The sequence below is a fragment of the Pelodiscus sinensis genome, chromosome 1 (assembly GCF_052426305.1).
Source record: "Pelodiscus sinensis isolate ZL-2025 chromosome 1, ASM5242630v1, whole genome shotgun sequence".
Taxonomy (NCBI): domain Eukaryota; kingdom Metazoa; phylum Chordata; order Testudines; family Trionychidae; genus Pelodiscus; species Pelodiscus sinensis.
The window spans coordinates 163,565,514-163,589,090 of NC_143052.1; the positions used below are offsets into that span (position 1 = coordinate 163,565,514).

At 42.8% G+C, this 23,577-nt stretch overlaps 1 long non-coding RNA gene across 1 annotated transcript in view; it reads left to right on the top strand.

The window, feature by feature from the left end:
- The first annotated feature begins 619 nt into the window (after positions 1–619).
- LOC142826891 (uncharacterized) overlaps positions 620–23,577 on the top strand; it is a 55,219-nt gene continuing 32,261 nt past the window's right edge. Inside the window, exon 1 of the long non-coding RNA XR_012901153.2 lies at positions 620–783. This is a non-coding gene — a long non-coding RNA (uncharacterized LOC142826891). The remainder of the gene's footprint in view (positions 784–23,577) is intronic.

The following is a 23,577-nucleotide window of genomic DNA, read 5'->3' on the forward strand; positions in this document are numbered from 1 at the left end:
TTCCATTACTGTGAGAAGATCAGAGAAACCATTGTGTTTTGCATACAGACTGGTCAGCTCTCTCTTTTCAACTCTGGCAGCTGTTCCCTCTGATCTGTATTCTCATACACCAACTTCTCATTAAGGAATGTTAGGCTCAAACTCTTTGTAAGCAGTTGCTCTCTCCCTATAGTTCTGAATCTGCACACGCTACACCTTGTCTCTTATCTGTGGCAGAAGGTTCTCTACTCTGTATTTGTCATTCCCTATAGATCCACTATACTCCACAGCCCATGCTTCAGGCTATCACGGCTGGCTGGTCTGGTAGGAAGAATGTTTGCCAAGAAACAGTATTGAGAATACTGTAGCTGATGCAAATGAAAGCAAATCATCTGCAGATTTTGTTACCAAAGAAGATGACATTGCACCAGTGCTTGAAAAAATAGAAAAGCCCACAGGCCGTTTACATGATCAGTAACACCAGTTCCCTCATTCCTAAAGCATCCTGGATGGTGGAAAGGCAACCAAACCCTAGAGCAGATCCTCAGCTGGTGAAAATTGCTGAAGCTCCACTGATTGATCTCCAGCTGCTGTGAATTATCCACCCTTGGCAGTCTTCAGTGGAACTATGGCAGTTGACTCTAGCTAAAAATCCTTTGGGAGGAGACTGTTTCCCAAAATTGTCTCATCATCCATGTGTTTATTTCCCTGGGGACAGGTATCAGTTTAGCACTGCATTCCTCAGTATGTTTAGCGAGTCGAGCTCAATCAGGTGCAAACTGTGTCTCCGGCAGGCTGGCTAAGGTAAGGTTACCTCCTTTTCAGAGGAAAGAAAACTGGCATTCATTGAATCCTTACAAACTGATAAAGCTTCCAAACAGGGGAGTATATAAGCAGTCAAATACTGGGAACCATGGCAGTTTTAAAACATGAATTGAGGCAGGGAAGTGAAGAATAAATCAAACAGCTGTACAATTAGCAAGCTCCTAACTTACTTTTAGTTTCAGAGAGAGCGCTCTCATTTGTGCCACAGGGATATGTTTTTAGTTAAAACACCTTGGTTTTAGTCTCTCAGTGCAGCAGACTACTGTACTTAGGGACAGCTGCTTTGTATAACTTATGCGGTGCTGAAGGTTTACAGAAAGATGGAAGGTTTTTCAGCTAGTAGTGTTTACTTCCTGCATCAGTAAATGTCATTCAGCTTTTAATGCAGAGGTTGGGAACCTCAGGCCTGGGGGCTGTATGCAGCCCCTGGCTTGCTTGCCTCCTAGGCTCAGGCTCCCCCATGGTGACACCCTTCCCCCTCCTCCTTACCCCTGCCCCCAAGGGCCTGGAGCACACAAAATTAGTAGACTGAGCCCCCTGGGGTCTGGTGTGTGAGTAGGGTTGCCAGGTGTCCAGTTTTGAACCAGACAGTATGGTATTTGAGCTTTCTGTCCAAGAAACAAAGTGAGAAAATACCAGACATATAAATATCTGGTATTTTCTAATTGTTTTATTATTATCAAGAGTATCCGTATGTAGTTGCATACTGCCTGGCTGGTAAACGCGCTCACGCTGTGTGAGTGTGTCTACCAACTACACAGTACGGGGGAGGGGAGGCGAGGTGGGATGGAATCCCTGAGGCTAGACTTGCCGGGACCATGTGTGGGAAGGGCAGCACCCCAGGATCTGTGTGTACCTGGGCCAGACCTGCTCCCCGACAGCTGGTCCCCCCCGGCCAGTCCCGCTCTCCCCGACCTCCTCCTGGCTAGCCCTGCTCCCCTCTCAGCTGGTCTCTTCCCCCCCCCCCAATCTGAGATCAAGTGTGTTCGGTATTTTTTTGAAACCCTCTGGTAACCCTATGTGTGAGGAGAATGTGGGGAGTGTCCTTCTCAGTTGGGGAACAGTCAGTGAGGGTGTTTGGGGTTGTTGGTTTTTTGCTTCTCACTTGTGTGCAGCCCCTGACTGACTTTTCTATAGATTAACGGCCTCCAACCCAAAAAAGGTTCCCCACCCCTGATGTAATGTTTGAAAGAGTGGTGGGTTTCATCTATCTATATGTGCATATGTAAATAGCTATATAAGTATGTGTGTGTGTGCATAGATATGTAGCATGCCGGAGAGAGAGAGAACTAACTTTAACTTGGGTTTCAGTGAATAAAGCCAATCCATCTTCTGTCACTATTACCTGCTCTCTCGCACTGTCTGCCTCACAAAATAAGATTTGAATTGTTCAAATTAAATTAGAATGTCAAGGCCTTGACCTGAATAGAAACAAACTGCAGAGAATCATTATACAGAAGATATTCCTATATTGTGCATGGCCTGAAATGCTGTTAATTTGTGAGCCTTGTTAATTCACTCCCAATAGCCTGCAATATTAATGCAGTTGATTGTCAATATTAACATTCAGTATTATATGCATAAAACGCTTCTTGTTTGCTTTTTTTAAAACATGCATGGTCAGATTCAGGTATAACACTCTAAAATTTGTGTTTTTATTTAAGCCATCCAGATCTCATTACATTAGGCAAACACTGCACAGGAGAGAAGTGGATCATGTAAATACCCCTGATGATATTCATGAATTTTCCTATTGTATATAACAGAATATTCAAAGCATATTTTCAATATATGACCTTGTTTAAATTCTGGTACTGAATTTCTATATTTTATTACTATTTAAGGTGACTTTGATTTACCTCTCTGGATAACATTAAATATTCTGTCTCTTCTCTTTTTCTAACTATAGTTTAACTATTTTCCTTTCCTCTATCCGTTTGGCTGGCCTCATAGTGCCAATCCATATTTCTGGTTGGGATTGCCATCTAAACTTAGTAAGTTTAGCTCTAGACAAAGTACCGTTTTTGATGTGTTTTAATCAGTCCACAATGTATGGCTACTCTGTGCTGTGTCATCGAGTGCTAGAAATGAGATGGCTAAATATTTGTTGCTAGGGGTAGTTTTGCAATGTCTCACATGTAGCATATTTGCTGTTGGTGATAGAATGTGTACAGCCTAATTCTGCAACCATCAATGGCCATTGTCTTTATCCTTATGGAAGAATCCTGAAAAACCAATGTTTGTTTTGGGGGCCATCTTACTGTGTTTAATAAATTTCCATAGGATGGCTGAAAAACATTATACAAGGGAATTTTTTTTTATTAAGTTCCATAGTTTCCAGAGTAATTTTTATGGAAAACTTTTACACTGATGTAAAATCCTGTTGTTACAGCCCTTTTAAATTCTGAAGGACTTAAAAAAACAATAACAACAACAAAAACACCCACCACACATAGCTCTGGGGAAGCCAATGGGAAGATTTGTGGTAGCAAGCACAACACCTAGTAGCTCTCAGGATGAGGTGTTATGTTTATGTGGTGTTGAGTCTTGTGCATGAGAGAGGTCTAAGTATTCCTCTCTCAACATTATCTTGGTTGCAGTACCTGCAGTATATTTTTCATGGTTTTTCTCTGTTATTCCTTTTAAAATTTAAAGGGGAGATGCCTATTGTGTGTTGGACTGTGTAAGCTGAGGAGATGATTTGGGGGACCTGTCTATGTGCAGTTTGAGTCCATTTGATATTATAAACTCTGTGTATTTAGTTACATCAAACTCCATTTTGTTTTCTAAATATCATTTTGATTATAAGCTGGCACTGTGCCTTCATATTGGCTCTCTAGCCTCCATACTGAGCTGACATACACAGAAGGTGTTAGAAGAAATACTTGTACCTACCAGCTGGCCAACTAAGAAGGGTCATGTAACCTTGATCATCATCCATTTGAATGGACAAAGAGTTGGCTAATGGTAAGAGCAACCCAGGTTTTCAAATCTGGACTCCAGGAGGCTGGTGATTAAGCAACAGAGTGGCTGCCCCACCTGAAGGGGGGGATTGAAGGTCTGCAAAAGGAAGGGTCTCACACCAGCCTTCTTAGAGGGAGACCAAAATCAGAAAGCAAAGCTATGCAAGAGGAGGAAGGGGAGAGGAAGTATCCTTGACTCCTGGAGGACTCTGATCAAATTTCAAGGAATGAGCAAGTGTAGCGAGGAAATGTAGGCAGGGGATGATATATCAGTGTGTGTTGTTTTGCATAGATCTGTACATCTTTTTGTACTGTCTAGCACAAAGAGTGATTGATTTAGAAATCACTCTGCAAAATCTCTGTAGTATTTAACTATCGCATGTCCCTGAAGGGCAGGCTATAAACCAGAGTACCCGCAAGAATGGACTTCTGGAAAGAGGATGCTTAAGCTACTGGGGAATTTGGTGGGTGGGGGAAGAGATGGTTTTACACTTGTTACTAGTCTTAAGGCCTGAACAGACAGACTGTGGGATTCCAGGGAGGGAGCACAACCCAGCCCTGCTCTACCCCCACTCCAGCTCTGACCCCAGTAGCAGCTGTACTCCACTGCCTGCTCTGCCCCCAGCTCAGCTCCTCCCCCATCCTCAGTTCTACCCCTAGCTCTGCTGTCAGCCCAACCTGCTCTGCTGGGTCAATGGTGCAGTAATGGAGAGGGGGCATAGACCAATCCCATTACTGGTAAAGGGAGGAGTGTGCCCCAGGAAAAGACTGGCACCACTGACCTAGACCAAATTGGTACTTAAAAGTGCATAAATCCAGTGTTGAGATTGAAACGCAGAAACTTAGTGTCCAGCTGGGGGGCCACGGTCTAAGCAGACAGCTGCAAAAAAGAAAAACAATTGGCTATGAATTAGGTCAGGTCTACACTAAGGAGCAAAGTCGACCTAAACTATGCAACTCCAACTATGCGAATAGCATAGCTAGAGTCAATGTACCTTAGGTCGAGTTTCTGCAGCATCCCCCTGTGGGAGATGGATGGGAGACACTCATTACCTACCCTTACTCCTTATGACCTGGTAAAGTGCTGGAGTCAATGGAGATTCTATCAGTGGTTGATTTAGCAGGTCCTTACTAGACCTGCTAAATTGAGCACTGGGAGATGGGTTGTCAGAGCATGAATCTCCCAGTAAATGGAGGCCGGAGGGGAGGGGGAAGTGAGATTATATATAGGGGCAACGGATATGATTATATTGTCAGGACTCCTGCTTCCATTCACTTATTGAATATTACAGTTGTGCCCCTTCCCTTTTTTATTTGAGCAGTGACATTGTTTTTCTACTTTCATCTCCCATTACCAGGGCTCCGATATATTGGGAGGCTTTTCTGTGACAGCAGTAGCATCAGTCATTGCATTACATCTGCAAATACCAACTCCAAAAGGTTACTTGGGAAACGGTTCATTCAAATTTTCATTACTGCAAGAGAGCAGTTTTTCTGAAGAGCTGTCCCCTTGTATGACAAATAAAAATCAGCACGGTTTGCTGTGTTCGTCTTGCTCGCCTTCCATCTGCCACAGCTGGAAATAAGCTCTGGGGCCTCTTGAGGGGACAGGCAATAGGAGGGCGTGCTCAGTAGCATGCTGGCCAAACTTGGTGGTTTTTTTTGACTGCTTTGAAAGGCATGTCAAGGCAGTGTCTTTTTTTCCAATTAGCGGAAAAGGCATGCAATTCGGTTTCACTCCGCTGAACCCAATCTGCAGGATTGACAGCATGCCTTGAAGAGATGCCTCCAGTAGATAATTAGAGCGATGTAATGCGAGCACTGTATGAATTAACATTTGCACTCCCATATGAATATTCAGTGCTGAAGGGTGTTTGGTGGTTCAGGTCATTTTCAGTGATTAGCAGGGCTGCCTATGAGGGGCTTGTACAATATTGATTGGTTCAAAATGGGACCAATTAGAAAATTATAAAATGTGCAGTAGGTCAGAGATTAGCTGTTTGTTAGTATTTATAACTTTCCAGTAGGCAGAGACCCAGAACCTACATTGCTCTGTCCAACTTGACAGAAGACAAGGGTCCTTTTTTGGTTGCTAAAAGCAATGACATGCTTTGTTTTATTATATAGAGTGGGAGTATTGCTGGATTTCTTTGGACTGTATTTTTTCCCTCTCACTTCTGAGTGCTGAGGTTAATAAAAGGATGATATGTTCCAGTTATTAATAAAAAAAGGGAAAATCATTAGTCCAGCCAAGCCTGACTATTATAGTAATAAAAATACACAGTTACATTTGCACAGCAGATGACTGCATAAAATATTGATTTATTGCCTTATTTACCTTTGCCCAAGAATTTCATAGCTACAGGGCCATTAATAAATATAAATCTCACGGGAAGGACCCAACCAAACCATGGAAATGTGTTCAAATCTAACCCAGGGCAAAGTGAGTTCAGGTTTGATACTGGCTCTTTCCCCAATTAACATGTGATAAAGACTCAGAGAGGACTGGAAAAAAACATTCCCTGATAACTGTCAGATTCGGCTTGCTTCCTGATTTATCCTCCTATATGTATTTCATTGATTTATGACATTGCCTTTCATAAATCGCTACGTGTACTTACAATACAGTTAAAACACACACAGCATAACTCATATACACTGTCAAAAATTTTGATGAAATTCTAAAAACTCACCTTCCCTTTTTAAAAAGAAAAGTTCTCTCTCCTTTTGTTCTTCCCCGCAGAAGAAGCTGGTGTGAATGATAGGCCTTGGAGGCTATCTACTCTGAGTTGGGACAAGGGGGGAAGTGTGTGCCAGAAATATCGACCTGTGAGTGGAAAACATCCTGTGAGGAATCATGACTAGGTGTTGGACACAGAGAATAAAATCCTCAGTCTCTAAGAACAGTCAGGTCAGGCTCCTCATTGAAGTAGGAGGAGAAGCCATCTGTAATCCAGCCATGACTCAAATAGCTTTATGGGTTAAAAGCGATATCTTGAGTTCAGGAAATGAAGTGAAGCTAATGGAGGCCATCGAACAGGGGCGGGGGACGCTCTGTCTGCCTTCATCCTACAAGGTGCTAAATGTCTTTAGGTGCCAATGAAGTCAATGGTAATTCAGAGCAGTCAGTACCTTGTAGGACCGAGTCCTCTGTAGGACCATTTCTTAACATCCTGAAGCCATTGCCTTTGTCTTCTGTAATTTACCTAGGCTATGTACACACTACAGCTTATATCTGTAAGTAGAAGTCATGGCACGCAGGGATGTAAGAAGCAACTCCCCTGAGTGATATAAGTTATGTTGACCATACTGGCTTTTATCTCGGTGGGAGAGTTTCTTGCACTGAGATAACTGCTACTATTTATGGAGGTTGGAGTTGTTAAGCCAGTGTAAAAGCTCTCTTCTGTTGCCTGAGAACATCTGCATTAGCAGCAGTGCAGCTGTATGCTCTGCAGAGCACCTGTAGTCTCTGATTGTAAGCTCTTTGGGGCAGAGGCACTCCTTTTTTGATGTATGTAAAAAGAGGAGAATAAGGGGGAATATGACAGAGGTCTATAAAATCATGACTGGTGTGGAGAAAGTGTATAAGGAAAAGTTATTTACTTGTTCACATAACATAAGAACTAGGGGTGACCAAATGAAATTAATAGATAGCAGGTTTAAAGCAGACAAAAGGAAGTATTTTTTTTTCACTCCACATACAGCCAGCCTGTGGAATTCCTTGCCAGAGGATGTTGTGAAGACCAGGAATTTAACAGGGTTCTAAAAAGAACTAGATAAAGTCATGGAGGATATGTCCATCAATACTTATTAACCAGGATGGGTGGGAATAGTGTCCCTAGCCTCTGTTTGTGAGGAGCTGGAAATGGATGACAGGTGAGGGATCATTTAATGGTTCCCTGTTCTGTTCACTCCCTCTGTGGCATCTGGTATTGGCCACTGTTGGAAGACAGGATACTGGGCTAAATAGACCTTTGGTCTGACCCAGAATGGCCATTCTTATGTAATGGTGTGCTGGTCTATGATAAGAGCTTCTATGCAATTTTATAATACCAATAAGAAAGGAGAAGACTACATTCACTATCACATGGTGTTAATAGCACATGGTGAGCAATAATTTTTGTTTCAATCAACATCCAAATAGTACAGCATATAGTTCTCCACAAGTGTCTGTCAAAGCAAATTCCTATCCTCTCTCTGATAACATGCAGGAATACCCAGCTGTAGTTCTTGGGATTTATCAGCAAGGCTCCCAGTCTATACTACACAATTATAGTGAATTTTGCTGCGTGATGCAGCAATGTTAATTGATTACATCTCTCTTAAACTGGAGGGCATTGTGGGAGAAGCAGGAAGAATCTTGTCCAGATGAGATGACATGGTATGAAAATTCTTGAGAGTTCACAGAGCAGGGGCCCAAACCTGCATGGGAATGCATCAGTGGCTTTCAAACTTTTTTTTTTTTTTTTTTTTTTTTTCCCCCTCATGGCCCAGTTGAAGAAAATTGTTGATGCCTGTGACCAACATAATTTAACTGGAGTGTGGGCTCTGGGATGGGGCTGAGGATCAGAGCTTTCGGGAGTAAGAGCGGGGGTGTCTGGCTGTGGGGAGTGTCAGGGCTGGGGCAGGAGGCTCTTACCTTGAGCAACTCCTGGTCAGCGGTGCAGTGGGGGTGCTAAGGCAGCTTCCTGCCTCTCCTCGCACCACAGACCATACTGTACCCCCGAAGCAGCCTGCAGCAGAGCTAGTGCTCAGAGCAGGGGCAGCGTGCAGAGCCTTGTGTGCTCTTTTCTCCCTCCCCCTAGGAGCCCAGCCTGTTGCTGGTAACGTCTGGGATGCAACACAGTCTGAGGTGCCAGTGCAGGTCACCTGAGCACCCTGCAGCAAGGAGACCCAATGCCTGATATTCTACAACCCAGTGCTGAAAACCACCAGAATACATCTCTAATGTAGTCTAGAAAGGGACATGCCATGGGGTGCTCCTTAAGCCTTACTGGAATGAATGCAGATCCACTCTGCTTACAATGCTGCCCAGATAACTGCCACGTCTTCCTACAAACCTCCTCGTGTGCTTCCAAAGTGCTGCTTCAGCCCCTTCTGCTCCATACCCTGTGGTCCCCTCAGCCAGCTGTGCAGCCTGGGTACGGCCAGCACCAAGCATTCAAAAATTGAGGTTGGCTTAAAAAGCATGGGATTCTTTGAAAAGTCATAAATGTTGGCCTCTTTGCCTTGCAGTTTCTGAGTCTTCAAGGTTGACTTTTTTCAAGATTTTTATCTCCACGTGTTCTTGGACACATTTCACTAACATTTGTGGTACATCTCTGCTGCCTGGAACTTAAGATGATCAAAGTAATTGACTAAATGGTTGTTACCTAGATACAGGAAAACCTTGTAAGTAAGGTTAGAGATACAATTAAATCCCCTCCTCCTCCTGTCTTCTGGGGATTTAAACAATTGATTTTACATAGGTTACAAATTAAAACTTTGATAGCATAAAGAATGCACTGAGTCCTTGAGGCCAACTGACTTCAGTTGCTCTTGAAAAAACAACACCGGCATATGCTAATGAGGTTTACAAGATAGGTGATAGATCTATGGGTTTACAAGATATGAGGATTTGGACTAAAGCAGCATTTGTAGTTGCTATGAGGTAGGCAAGGCACCATAGTTTAAAGTGTGATGATTAAACTCTGTATTATGTGGCAATACATATTTCAGATCTGAATCCTAATCCTAGCCTAGACCAGCTTCTCCAGCCCTTCACCATAACTCTGTCCTTTCTCTCATTGTCAGCTCTAAGGCGGGAGGTGGGAGTTGATATAAAACACATGCCCACTACCAGTGCTTATATTTTCGTGTAATTTTGATGATTGATTTGTCAGTGTCTGCTCACAACTATAGCTTGAACTTCTCTAGTCCAGCACTTTCTGGTCTGAAAACATCCATGGTCTAGCATGATTTTATTTAGCCGGACAGTCACTTCCCATGGGTGTAGCCAAGTTTCCCGTGGTCCCATAAAGTTTGTTTACAGCCACCAGTCCTGGCTTTCAGTGTTGTGTGCTGTTTGTTTAGTTCTAATTTACCCCTAAATGTCTTATAACAGCTCAGTAAGCAGTGGCAATACTGCTGGACTATATTGACCTCCCGTGATCTGGAAAATTCTCTGGGTCAGAACTGGTCAAGTCCCAAGGGTGCTGGACTAGAGAGGATCAATATGTAGTGGTTTAAGATGAAAGGCAGAAGAATCCTTGAACCTGACTCTTCTCTCATACCTATTTAACTCTTTGATCCTGATCTGTAAGTGAAAAGAAAATGCGACTCATTGGTGTATACTTTTACAGCAGGAGCCTTCTCTGTGTGGATGTACTGAGTTGGGTATGGAAAAATGGTGCTTTGTATCCACTAGTGGTAAAGCTATTACTTTGCAAACTGTGCCGCCTCTGCAAAGCATGCATAAAAACCTGAGGGCTACGTCTACGCTGGCATGATTTTCCGGAAATGCTTTTAACGGAAAAGTTTTCCATTAAAAGCATTTTTGGAAAAGCGCGTCTAGAGTGGCAGGACGCTTTTCCACAAAAGCTCTTTTTGCGGAAAAGCGTCCGTGGCCAATCTAGACACGCTTTTCCTCAAAAAAGCCCCGATCGCCATTTTCGCAATCGGGGCTTTTTTGCAGAAAACAAATCTCTGCTGTCTACACTGGCCCTCTTGAGCAAAAGTTTTTCGGAAAAAGACTTTTGCCTGAGTGGGAGCAGCATAGTATTTCCGCAAAAGCACTGACAATCTTATATGAGATCGTCAGTGCTTTTGCGGAAATTCAAGGGGCCAGTGTAGACACCTGGCAAGTTTTTCCGCAAAAGCAGATGATTTTGCGGAAAAACTTGCCAGTCTAGACGTAAAAGATAAAGGATCAGATTCTGAACTCAGTGTCCCTAGGAAAAAAACAAAACGAAGCGCCACCACTGACTTAACTGGAAACACTTGGGTTTACACTGGTGTTGCTGAGATCAGAATCAGAGCCAGTGGCCCTTCTGATTGTGCTCTGCCGTTAAAAGTAAAATTACTAAGAGGGATAATTAACTTCCACTGGGAGCTGCTAACAGACTTTTTCGTGTGTGAAATTTCTGTCCAGTGTGTTGGAGTGTGATGAATGGATAATTTATTTCTTAAAGTAGAATAGGTTCACTATTAAACTTTGACATAGGAAGAGCTGTAAATGGAATCTGAAAAGATGTCAGAAGAAGTCACATCAAAGAAGGCAACCAGGTATGTCTAATAAAGAAATGGTGCTCCCCTCCTGCTGTTTAGATCTCATTAGCATGAATGTGTTAATGGGAGATACTTGAGTTGGTAGAAAAGTCCATTACTGAAAGAATTACCTTTCAATGTGGAGCTGGCATGTGAGTTGCCAAATCTTAGTTCACGAGTTAAGATAATTTAGAATTAATTATATTTGGAACACTTTGCATCAGATAGTCAAACAAAGACTTGAATAATCAACAGCCTGTTTAGGCTTCTCCGTCCATTTGAAGCCCCTGTGTGCCCTTGAAGCCAATGGGAGCACTTAACATGCTTTGGACTTCCCAAAATCAGGCCATGAAAACTTGATAGAAAAGCCCACTGAAGTCAATGGAAAGATTTCCATTGACTGATTCCAGTGGGCTTTACCTTTATTTAAATATTTTTATGTTTAGGATCTTCACTTTAGACACCCTTTTAAAAAAAATCGTGGCCTCTGTCCAGATAGTTGCTCACCATTATTCATTTAAATATGATACTGCTACAGCAGAAACTCAGTTATGAACACCAGAGTTACAAACTGACTAGTCCACCACATGCTTTTATTTGGAATTGGAGGCAAACCATCAGGCAGGATAGACAAAAACAACACAAAACAAAAAGCAAATAGAACATAAGCTACTTTAAAAATAAAGGGAAAGCAACATTTTACTTTTTGCAACAGTAAAGTTTCAACGCTGTATTAAATCAATAGTTAATTGTGAACTTTTGAAAGAACAAGCATAACATTTGATCAGCATTACGAACATTTTTGAGCTACGTACAACTTCCAGTTGCCAGGGGTATGTTACTCTGAAGTTCTATTGTAATTTGTGTGAATCATGGCAGACAAGTTGTGAATTACTGAGATTTTCATAGAAGCAAGGAGGCCTGCAATTATAAAAAGAATACTTGTGATTCCCCTCTCAGTGCCAACCATCAGAGGGTTCACTGCTGTATAAGAGAAACTCCTAGTAGTCCTGGAGAGTCACTATGCTGAGCACACAGATTTCCTGGCGTACATGATGTCATGTGAACTCTTTAATAGATGCTTATGTCATACGATCTTGTAATCATTCCGACATGTTTAAAGAATTGTGTATACACATTGAAAACATTATTTTAAAGTCTGTCACCAACCAAACTGAAAAACAGGTTTTTTCCAAACAGGAGGTAAGATGTGTATCTCGATGGTGTGAATTAAACACTATAAGTCTACACAATGGAAACTCTATTTACACACAGAGTCAACAGGAAGAGAGCAATCTCAGAAAATGAAACTTTTGGGCTTGTCTCTGTATGCAGTTACTCAACTTGGGGAACATAAAAGAAAGGCAAAAACACACCCCTGTATACTGAATCTGAGGAAGTAATCAATTAATAATGTAATTGATGACATTCAAGATAACAGGATCCCTGCCCTGGATGGAGGCACCGTAAGGGACCTTTGGGTGATGTCGACTTGGATAGGAAGTTTGCCTTTAATCTCTAGAAAGTGTGTTATGATTTTGTTCTCTATGCAATCTTTCTGTTTCTATTAGCCCTACTATCTCTTCCATCTTACTCTTTGGTAATAAACATGATTGTTTTCACTGTAAACGCATTTTAGTGCTGTGGTGTTATACTTGAAATTAGTCTGGGCTGAATCATGAAGACTGGCGTGTACTGTTTGGGTCAGGCCAAGAAATCTAGAACAACAGTGAGTGTGCAGTGGATATAGGATTGCCAGGTGTCCGGTTTTGAACTGGACAGTCTAGTATTTGAGCTTTCTGTTCAGGAAACCAACTGAGAAAATAGAAATGAGAATATAAATGTCCGGTATTTTCTAAATAAGATGTAATGTAGATTATGATGTAATAGCAAATGTGTCCGGTATTTTTGTTGAAACCATCTGGCAACCCTAAGTGGATAAAGGGCCGAATGTTACAGGTGGACTCTCCAAAGGGGCTCAGAGAGGGACACGTCTCTATTGTCAACCAGAAAGGCAACATAAGGGCTAGCATAGCCCTGAGGAGATTGATTGGGTGGCAAACAGGCCACAGGTGTCAGGAAGCTGACGCCCAGTTACTCATAAACAGATCTTCCTCTTGCTGGAGATAGCAGCAGGGAATAAGGTGACTCATGGTTCTAAGCACCCCAGAAAGCCTCACAATGTTTCATCACAAAATATATTCTCCTATTTTGTCACTGTTACCAGAGTCTTAAATATTCATAATCTAAAAATCAGTGTACTGCCAGAAATAATGAAATACAAGACCTTATTGTAGTACAAGCTCTTAAATCTTGCAGAGAAGAGGAGGAATCACCATTTTTTTTTTTTTTTTTTTGGTTCAGATTGTAAAACGGGTGATTTAGCGAATCACAGACTAGTGAGCTTCTACAGGACTCTTACGTAGTCTCATTTTAAAGGTTCCCTTTGTTGTTTGTTAATTTTGTTTCTCATACAAAATCTCCTGCATCCATTTTATGACTTGCCTTGGAAATGGAAAAGCCTAAGCCTAACCCAGCCCAGGTCCCTACAACTGGGATGAAGTGGGCCCACTGCATTTATGTAAACATGAATACTAATTGCCTGTGATTCCCTCCCAAAGACTCAAAGCATTGAGGAATGGGGTGTTTCCCTCAAGTCTCCAGCTAGCATTCTTCCTAGGGCTAGCCCTGTAGGGGAGTCATAGTGATATGAGCCAGAGCTGATGAATTTCTATAGTGCTGTCTTCTGCACAACCAAGGAGGATCCCCAATATCTCTTTTCTCTGATGCTCCCCAGATAATACACCTTCCCCTCTTTGTTCTCCAAATTTGATCACTGATATGCAGCTCCTTTTTTTCTTCTTGGTACTGAAAATCCTACTGCTCTCCCAGGCCTGCCGACAGGGGCAGGACTGAGGCAAAGAGAGCAACTGCCCTAGGGTATGACGATTCAAAAGGGAGTGTGGCTCTGGGCCACTGCTACTGCCAGTGCAGCATCCGGAGCCGAGCATCCAGCCCTTTAAATTGTCGCCAGAGCCCCAGGCGGCATGCACCAGGTAGTGCTGAAGGGCTGGCGAGGGAAATAGAGAGAGGAGCTAGCTCCCGGACCTGCCCCTTCTGCCCGAGGGTTCCCTAGTGGTCCAGCTAGTCCAGTATTCTGTCTGATACTGATCAATAGTGGTTGTTTCAAAACAAAACAAGACGCCCCAGGAACAACCTCTCCACAGGAAAGTTTCTTACTAACTCTCTTGACTAGAGCTTGTATTTTTGGATGTTCCAAATGCCTGCATTTTTGTATCTGTAACTTCAAGTTTAAAGGCACATGACTGGATTACCTTTCTGCCCATAACCTGACAAGGAGGGAAATATTTTACAATTGTAATATTACATTTTTAGTGGCTGTATGTGTAAGACTGAGAGTCAGTTGACCTAGTCAGGTTCTCCTCCTTAGGATAGCAGCAGAGAGGGGCTCTGAGGCATTTCTGTTGTACTAGCAAATATATATGTGTGTGTATTAAAGTTGCTATGTTCAATGTGGGTATTTGAGGCTGGATTCTGCCTCTTTCAGTGTCACAAAGCTCCCATTTGAATGCAATGAGAGTTACTTATCTTGGGAGGTGGAAATCCAAGCCTTCAGTTTTCATGGTGTGGATTCAACAACAGGTATTAAACCCTTTCCTTTCATTCAGAATGGAAAGAGAGCACTGTGTATACAGTAGAACCTCAATTTTATGGACCGACTAGGGTTACCAGGTGTCCGGTTTTGAACCAGACAGTCCAGTATTTAAGCTTTCTCTTTGGGAAACAAATTGAAAAAATATAAATATCCAGTATTTTCTAAATAAGATGTAATGTAGATTGTGATATAATGTCAAGTGTGTCTGGTATTTTTGTTGAAACCATCTGGCAACCCTAGGACTGACTGCTCAACCACACCTCATTTGGAACTGGGGGAAGTACACAATCAGACAGCGGCAGAGACACATCCATACATCTCAAGTAGAGTATAGTATTGTGTTAATTACTAAAAAAATAAAGGGAAAGTTTAAAAATTTGACAAAACGAGAACCATTTCTGTGCTTGTCATTTACATTAACATGGTTAAAAGCAGCTTTTTTCTTCTGCATAGTAGTTTCAAAGCTGTATTAGGTCAATGTTCAATTGCCAACTTTTGAAATAAAAGGTTCTCAATAGTGACAGATGACAGAACGAGGAGCAGTGGTCTCGAGTTGCAGTGGGTGAGGTCTAGGTTGGATATTAGGAAAAACTATTTCACTAAGAGGGTGGTGAAGCACTGGAATGGGTTACCTAGGGAGGTGGTGGAATCTCCATCTCTAGAGGTTTTTAAGTCCCAGCTTGACAAAGCGCTGGTTCTGATGATTTAGCTGGGTTTGGTCCTGCTTTTAGCATAGGTTGGACTTGATGACCTGTTGAGGTGTCTTCCAACTTTATGGTCCTATGAATGATGATGATGTTTTGTTCAGCATTATGAACAATCTAAATTTTTGAGGTGTGTAACTCTGGGGTTCTACTGCAAATATCTACAGTTTCACCATGGTTGTGAGCTTTTCACTGGGTTTTATTTTATTCTCTCCAAGTTCCTTATTGGGGCATTTGGGTTCTGTTTGTTAGTTTTCCCTGGTCGCAAAATCTGCTTTGTCGTCTTTTGCTTCCAACACTTCTCTTTTGACCACGCCTGTACTCTGTTGCAGTTGCATTGCATATGAGTGAAATTTAATTTCCTCAGGAGAAGGGACTTTGCTTTCAACAGTTGTATGAAATACCAATGCATAATTAGGTAAACATTTAAAAAATGCCAAAGTCCCATTTTCAAAAATAATTTGGGCACTTAACAGTCTTAATCTCATTTCGTCTCCTGTGAGACATCTCTGAAGTGTCTAAGTTACCTTTGAAAAGAGGACTTAGACTCGTAGATCACTTAAGTACTCTTGAAAATGTTGCCCATTATACTGATGAGGTTCACAGGTAAATATTTATTTGGGTACTATGACTTTTTTAATTTATTTTTCTGAGTAGGCTATATGGGGAGGCCTACATGAAAAATGTTACTGCATATAGAGGTTTTTGTACTAGATTGGTACATGTGAATGTTATGTTTGAGTGTTGTCCACTCTGGCATGATGAATGCAGAAGTGGGGGCCAGCAAAAGTACCCCAAAACCTTGTCTTTCCAGGCTTTGGTATAAAACTCCACCCTCCCCCCATCTTAAAAACCTAGATTTTGGAGATCAAAAGCACTTGATGGTGGCAGTGGATTTTTAACTCATGAACAGGGGTGGACACTTGAAACCAACCCCAGGGCATCCCAAGCTCTTCTCCACCAAAGAGCTTGAAAAAGAAAAAAGAAAATACAAATTGCAGTCTGTGGCTGCTATCCCCTAGTCAGAGGCATGCAGATCCCACAGACAGGTTTTCCAGGACAAAGAACTGAACCAATACCAGCTTAATAAAAAAGGAAACTTTTATTATCAAAACAATATTCCTGTTGCAAGCATAAAGACTAGATGGAAAAAGTCACCAATTAATATACTCATGGGGACCTCCCATGGGCCAAAACTTAGAAATGGGTTTTCCTCTCTTTTGTAACTAACAGCACAGACAAAGTCCCACAATAAAACCTAATGGATTTATCTAAACATTACCCTACTTACACATTATGAAGAGTCTTTTCCTTGGAGAGAGACATGTCTTCTGTCTCCCTCAGTATCTAGAGCAAACTGGCCAGAGATGACAAAAAAGGGAAAATCCCTTTGTCCCAGTTTGAAATTCCTATCTGCATTTCTATTGGCTGACTGCTACCTAGCTAGGTACAGTTAACCCCTTAGTCCCCGGGCTGTTGGCCATCCCTCATGACCATGACAGAGGGCATGAACAATATTTTGTATATTTTTACATTGAGGAGCTTTAATACACTTATTTCCCTTGCTCCGACTACTTCCGTCTCTGTATCTATATTTTTCTTTAATTTACGTCTCCTTGTAATATAAATCTTGCCTTCTTCCGAATCCATGACTGCTTTTAATCAAAGGCAAGAATGCTAAAAAGCATTAGATTCCTTATAGCTTGATGGTAGGAGTCCCAAGTCCTGCTAGAAGGATATTTCAGAAAACTTATTTAGAAAACTTCTCCTGATGCAGAAGTCAGGTAATTCATCTGATCTCCCCCCCGTCCACACACACCCCCTCTCTCTACTAGAACACCATCTCACAGAAGGGAAAACCCAGCCAGCCGTGTATGCTCATCACTTGGTCTGTCATTCTGAAGCTCTGATGTTTAATTTGCAATTCAGCATTCAACTTGTCTTGTAATATTGGCTTGCCATTAGGTAGGCATACATCCAATCTCCCATTCAATCCCTGACTCAACAACCACTTCAGTTTGAGGAGGTGGCCATTAAATTGGAAAGGCCTCTCGTAACAAACGAGACACACGTGGGAGTCATCTGGAGAAAGCAGATAGTTACCCTTTCCAGGAATCAGCTGATGTCTTCTCCTGGTGGTAAATTGGAATATTGGAATCAGAAGGAGCTGATGGAATTTATTGCTCTCTGGATATGAAGATGCAGCTGGTGGAGGGTCAGGATTCTTTCCTACCAGGTTTATAACCTGTGTAGTATTTGCTCCTTATTCTCAGGCTGTAATCTTCCCTCTGCTATTTGGGGCTTCAAAACCTCACAGCTGGAGTCTTGTAACTCCTTCTTGTCCAGACTGCCAAAAGATTCTGTCACCTGCCGTGAGTGCTGAATGTTACAGCGCACTTACTCCCTGGAGTGAGTGTGTGTAAATATATTGTGTGTGTGTGTGTGTGTGTGTGTGTGTGTGTGTGTGTGTGTAAATATATCACTAGTCCAGTTAGAGATGTGTATAACTGGTGCAAGTAAGAAAATAATCCTGCCTGTTAAACATACCTTGCATTCATTTTGGCAACTGACAGTAGAAAAAGTAACTCTGAGAATTCCATCCCAGTCATGCCACCCTTGGTGGTCCAGATAGATTAGAGAAGATTTGAACAAGCATGCAACTTTTGGGTGCTCACGCAACCCTATCCTCTATAACTTTTGAAGCTCCATCATGTGACTTCACTGCAGGATCAAACAAGAGGAGACAATGAGCCATGAATGAAAGCTCAAGTCTTTAAAAATATCAGACTCCTGGCTCCGGTATCCCTGTTGGCCCGATGAGCTCCGCAGCCCCGCCTGCTGTAGGCTCCGTAGCCCGCCTGCCCTTGGCCTTGCTGGCTGTGGCCTCCCTATCCCGCAGACTCCAGGACCCCGCTGGCTTCCCGGCTCTGCCGGCTGCGGGCTCAGCAGCTCCTCTTGCCCCCATCCTGAGGACTCCAGTGGCCATGCCAGCTTCCGGGCCTGCTGCAAGCTTTGCTGCTCCCTTTCCCTGTGGGCTCCGCTGCTCCGCTGGCAGGTTCTGCTCCTAGCTGCCAGCAACCTCTGTGCTAGGGCTTTCTAGTCCAGCAATATCTGTTGTCCTTCCAGACCATGGACGTTGCCGGACCAGAGTCCTGGACCACAGAGGTTCAACTTGCACTTACTCCTTTTCAGGAGTCTGATTTGTCTTGCATACGCCTCAGATTGCATTTCACGTAAAAACTACGTAAAATTACAAAAATGTCACAGCACACTATTACTGATACATTAGCTTCTCATTTTGTTTGTATGAATTTTTTGCTTGTTACTGACTTTGCTAGTAATTTTCATGTAGCCTGTTGTAAAACTAGGCAAATACCTAGAGGAATTGATATCCCTCCTGCCCCCCCAGAAGACTGCTACACATACCCCCGACTGAGAACCGCTCCTTTAACACACTCAGAAAACAGAATGACTATACTCAGGAGAGGATTTCAAATGAGTTCCTGAGAATCAACTCTGACAGCTGAAGGCCTTGTGTGGTGCGCAGGACTGCTGATGGTGTGGAGGCAAAGGGGGCAGTTGCTTCGGGCCCTTTAAATCACCACCTGGAGCGCTGCCCAGAGTATATGGTGGGGTCGGGGGAGCTTGCCATGCTCCAGGTGGCACAAGCAGCTGGCTGCCCTGGCCCTGCCCCTTCTGCCTGAGGCCCCGCCCAGGAGCACAGAACCATGCTCCACCTTGCCCAGGAAGTAACAAAACCTGTTATTGCCCTGATGGTATGTGTTAAAGTGGCCTCATTGTTATAAAACCTGTGGCTCACTGATCTTTTTTATCTTCTTTCTGTACTTGATGTGTGATACTCTGATGCAGTTGTTTCTCACACCCTCACCCTTCTTTTGTTAAAAAAACTCTTTGACGCAGCCTTTCCTTAATTGAAGAATTGTGCTGAGCTTAATGCCAGTATTGTGAGTGCCAGTCTGACATTCGAGGGCTGACAGGGTGTGCTTCAGAGGCCTGGCGTGACTGTGCAGGGTTAAAAGCGCTTCCATTTATAATAGAATTTACATGCCTCAGAGGTTTCCCATCTCTTTAACCTGTCCATAAGGAATTAATAAGCTAAAGGTATTCAGCTCAGAATGGTGGCTTGGTTGCCCTTTTTTTTTTTTTTAAGTGGCTGAGGCACGAGGACACTGTCGCTTGATATATTTACATACGCTGCCCCATGTGGACATGACGACAGTTCCTTGATACCTTTTCTTTCAGACCTCTGCACTTAATCTTATCCTACATGGTCTGTACATGGCTAGTATAATAAAAATACTTTTCTTTGAGATCTTTGGAGAAAGCTGGCACATAAAAGCACTTTATAAACATTAACTAATCCACAAATACAACTGTAAAGAATATGGAATTCTTCTTTTCACTGATAGGGACACTGAGGCAGAAAGTGGTTCGGTGACTTGTTCAGGAGTATTGGGTCAGTAGCAGAAACAAGAACAGAGCCCAGAACTGCAGACTACTATTTCCTCCTCTAATAATATTTCCTAATCAAAGCAGTTTCTTTACTATCTTTAGTAGCCTACCTACAATTTCATTTTGTTAGTTGTGCAGCAAGGTTCGGGACAAAGTATGCCTGATTCTGAAAACTCTTACTACCAGACCATTGATTATACTTGGTAGTAAATGCTATGCTTAGTAGTAAGTGTTTGCAGGATTAGGACCTTATTTAAGAAAATTTGGATATTCTGGTCTATGTCCATAACCCAGTTTTATTTTTCTAGAACAACTGAAGATGAATTTGAAGTATACCAAGAGCAATGCATAGTAGGGATAGAGCAAGCCAATGTAGTTAAAATACCTGTTTTGAATGTTTGCTCTTGACTCGCCCCCTGAAAAATATTGGCAAAGGGAGAGATTAGTCAGACACAATGGGTAGTTAGGCATCCCGCTCCCTGAAAGTCCCAGCATTCATTTGTGCCCTTTGAAAATATCTGCCTGACTTCCTCCTCCCCCCACACTCCATCTCCACATACCTTGGATGTTCCCTGGGACTAGAAGCAGATGTACTAATGTGCAGCAAGAGGAACTGCTCTGACAGAACTTCATCCTGGCTGAATCTGGGCAGTAGTCTGACAGGGAAGCTGGTTCCTCCAAGAGCTCTAATTCTCCTTGCAGACCGGAGAGGGTAGCTTTCCAATTGCTGAAAACTGCACACCCTTCCCCTACCCCTTGCCCTGACTCTTTTTTTCCCAAGGCTCCCCCCCCCCCCCGCTCACTCCATTTGCATGCTGCCTCTCCCCCTATATACACACTCACTGATGCCTCAGACTTGTTGCCTGGGAGAAGCTGATGTGGAGACTGATCAATCAGGGGTTGGGAGGGGGCACAGCAGGACACTGCAGGGATTGGTCCCTGGAGCAAGGGTCCAGGGCTGGGGCAAATAATGGGTTGCCAGGTGTCCGGTATTGGACTGGACAATCCGGTATTTGTGGCATGTGTCTGGAAACCTCCCCCAGAAAATACTAGACATGTAACATGTCAGGTGTGTTCTGTTTTTTCTCAGATGAAAGGCCCCTGGGGACATCCTTCCTTTGCCGGTTCTGGGAAGGTAGGGAGAGTGTGGGAGAGTTTGGTTCCTTTTTTTGTTATTTTTGCGCAACCAATTTTTTTCCCCGTCGTGTTCGGTAATTTATGTGAAACTATCTGGCAACCCTAGGGACAGTCAGTGCACAGCATGGCAGAAGAGTGTGTGGACAGGATGCCCTCGCCCTGGGTGGTGGCACCTACCTCTCGGGGTCTGATTTGGAAGCCAGCCACTGCTCTGTGTCAGGGTTCAATGGTTGAGCTGTGGCTCCAGACAGAGTCGCTGCTCTTCTCACCCCCAGTGGTTATTGCAGTCACCTGTCAGGTTCCCTTTTCAACTGAAAATGGAACTTTTCATTTTGAAAATGGAACACCTGGCAATCTGTTTGGATCATTTTATTGGAATCTGCAAATCATTTTGAGGCTAATCTATTGATCACCAGTGACTAAAATCTGTTACTACTGCTGGGATTATTGACTGAAACTCTCATTGGTTTTGCCACCATCTCCTGCTTCCCTTACCCCCCCCCCCCCCAGAAAAAAGTCTGAAATAACCAATAGAAATGTAAAATATCCTTTTGAATTCTGATATCTGCTCTCGAACTTTACAGTGACTGTGGCCATCTAAATCGGACTGTACAGGTTTGGAAGGAAAGCAGATATGGGAAGTGATGTAGTTTACAGCATTTAAAATATGTCTGGAGACTGTTCATGAAAAAATGGTGTACTTTGGGGCCAGGGTATACTGGGCCCAAGTTGCTGAGGGCTGTGTATGCAACTTTAACTTTTTTTTAAACCTTAATGATAAAAATCTCACAAGTTCTGCCATCTGGATCAGTCTCTAAATGTTGATCCAAACCTGTGGTTGCTCTCCAAAGCTGTGTCTAAACTACACTCCTCTGTCGGCAGAGGGATGTAAATTAGACTTATCGAAAGTGCAAATGAAGCTGGGATTTAAATATCCCGCACTTCATTTGCATAATGGCAGCCGCCACTTTTTTCGAAATGGGACTTGTCGAAAAACCCCCAGCAGTTTAGATGCGGCATTTTCGACAATTTTTTGAGGAGTACAGGATCTTTAAAAACAGGGCTTTTCCGCCATTATGTAAATGAAGTCCAGGATATTTATATCCCAGCTTCATTTACACTTTCGATACATCTAATTTACATACCTCTGCCGACAGACGGGTGTAGTTTAGATGTAGCCCAATGGTATGTCTACACTGGAGTTAAAAAACCTGTGGCTGGCTTGTGCCAGTTGACTCAGACACATGGGGCATAGGCTAAGGGGCTATCTAACTGTGGTGCAGACATTCCAATTCAGGCCTGAGCCCCACCTCTAAGATCCTGTGAGGTGGCAGGGTCCCAGAGGCCAGTCTGAGTCAGGTCTGAATGTCTACACCACAGTTAAACAGCCTGTTAGCCCCAGCCAGATGAGCCCAAGTCACTTGATTCAGGCCAACTATGGGTGGCTGATTCAAGTGTAGATGTACTGCAACTGGTCCTTTATCTCCAAGCACTCCTTGCTATTAGGTTCTCCAAACCAGCTTTTGTCATCTTGGTAGGAAGTTTAATGGCCTGCTATCTTTCACAGGCCTCTTTGGAGAAGGATTCCTTCCCCATTCCCTCCCGTGCATACTGTTTTCCATTCTTATTTCTTTAGAGGATGAGAGCAGATTAATTTTCTCTCACATTTTCAGGAAGTAGCTCCTTTTCTTTCACCCTGAAGTTTGCCCTAATTTTTCCAGGAGCAGAAAGGCAATTCCTATGCGCTTCTCCATTTTTTTTTTAATTCCCCAAGATTCTCCCCTATTTCCCTATCTCTCTTCTTGAAGAGGTGTTCCCTCTCCTTTAGCCCATCCCTCATGGCAGTGGGTCCCATTCTACCCTGAGTCCTGAGCTGGTCCCTTCTACCAGGGCCTCCTTCCTGGGTAATGCCTTCTTAAATGAGGGGCAGGTGAAAAATATGGGTTCTAAAGCAGGGACAGTCAGTAATTATGAAAGAGTTCAAACCCGAAGATTTATTTTGGTATTGAAAGACATTGATTAGTACTGGTGAAATGCTTTATAGAGAGAGCCACTTCAAATGTCCGTCCAACCTGAGATACAAACATTAAGCTGTAAGATAAAGTTCCTTTTTGTGATCATGGAGGTGTGCATGCTTGCTTAGACTACAGCATCAACTACTGGAGTTGATATTACGAATGTCTGTATGGTGTATTCATCTCTGTTTAAGGGTTTTGCGACAGGTGATAAGGTATTACACATTTCTCAAATGTACAGGGAACTAAGCAGCCAGATAACTGCCTTCTTATTTTTCCATTTTTCTCCAAACAGCATTAGCGCTTTAATATCTTATGCATTTTCTATGGCTTGTTTTTTATCTCTGATGTTTCTCAGAATGTAAAAGATATGACCAATTAATAACACGCATTGACATTGTCAAGCAAAGCTTTGTGTGAACATTCTTTGTTTAGTACTTCTATATCAATTGCATTTATTTTTCTCTATCCTGACGTATATGTGTTTTGTATCTGTGTAGTCTCATTTAACAAGACATTAGAGGAACATGGTTAGGATAAAAGCAAAACAAATAGCTTGG